Genomic DNA, 1,799 nt, shown 5'->3' on the forward strand with positions numbered 1-1,799 from the left:
CACTAGTCTTTTTTTAAATGTTTGTACTATTGCGAGTGCCTTTTTATTTATGTTATGTTAATTATTATGATAATTTTTTTTACAATATTTAATATAAAATATATATCATATGTATAAAATGACTTTATATACGATTAAATTATTCGTTTCGAATAATACGATGTTATATTGTTATATTGTAAGAACCAAAAATACAATTTCTTGTAGTTTATATCTTTGTTATTATATTCCTATAATATATAATATATATTTCATCATTGTCGAATTTCGTGTGTATTTGCTCTGTGAACTGAAAACAGAGTTATACACATACGTAGGTAGTCTTAATTTTCGTTGTTTTCAATTTTATTAACTTTACGCCTAATCACGATACGTGGTCAAGAATTTGGAATCCATAAAAAACATTATTGCCACGTTCTTTTGCACACGTATATTTTCCCTAATTACGTGGGACATTAGAATTGTGTGACGACTATATACCATAAATAATATCTGGTTAAAATCTTTAAACATTTTTGAGCTTATACTTACATTATTCAGAGAAATGTCGTTGTATAAAACCGAGAAATATGTATTGAATCGCTGTTTGTATAAAAAAAAAAACCTCAACATTTCACATACGAATTTCATTCGTAATAGGTTAAACACTAATGGGCGAACTAAAGTACACTTCGAATCTAGTTATATAGTATGCAGATACAAGCTATCGTCTGAATTCTGAAATGTTATATCAGTATTATAGTGGTGTCTCTTCTTTCATTAATATTTTATATTTATAATTAAATAAATATTTATATTTATAAACTTTAACTTTAAATCATACTGTTATAGATTGTGATATTTAATATAATATCCACACGAAGAACATTTCACTGAAAACCATGAAAATAATACCAATTTTCTATAGTAATTTGTACGATGTAATAAGTAGAAGTGCTGCAGTCATTTTTGCGGTACGTAATAAATATCTGGTACCACGATATCATAGTAATAAAATGTATAATATTCTCAAAGATTATTTAATTTAATTTAATGTTGTCAATAACCCAAGGTATTCGTGTCTTTTCTATCCTCGCCTATACACAAATAACTACAAAAAAGTAAAAATAAAAATTTTTTTTTGGTTTCAACAACATAATACGGTATTTTAGTACTTCAATTTATTTATTATTATTAAGTAGTTTTGTAATATTTGAAATGTTTATCACTTTAATTACGTCCAATGATTATTGATGGTCTCGATTAAAATATTATGCACAATGAAATGTACTCGTTTACCCGTTTAACGATATTTCAATAGTCTTCGACAATATATGGATTCGTATGTACAGTATGTAAATTAATTGGAAAGCCAGTAGTTATTACTCCTAATATAATGCAGGTATTGAAGTTCCGTTTTTTTTTAACATATTATATAACTTATAGCCCATCTTTTACCATGGTTAAGGGGTCTCACCACCACGTACTTTTTTAACAAAAACTACTGTTTCTAATTCCGACGCTACGTGTCGACAATTATCACGATTTTCATTCTAAAAAAATATACGAATTCTCCGTAATATGTACAAGGGAATGATTGAACCACATTTTTAATTTATGTAATTTGAATTGCAATAAATATTGATAAAAATTCAAAAAAGTACAGAATTTCAAACTTAAATATTTAATTAACTGAATACAATTTTTAAAATGTACCTCGATCGATCCCTCGTACATGTTGTGGAAAAAAAGATTATTTTTCCAAAATGCAAATCGAGATAATCGTTGCTACGTATTGTTTGAATTAGAATCGTATGTTA

Source organism: Sipha flava, unplaced genomic scaffold (genome assembly GCF_003268045.1).
Source record: "Sipha flava isolate LNK unplaced genomic scaffold, YSA_version1 252_pilon_pilon, whole genome shotgun sequence".
Lineage (NCBI taxonomy): Eukaryota > Metazoa > Arthropoda > Insecta > Hemiptera > Aphididae > Sipha > Sipha flava.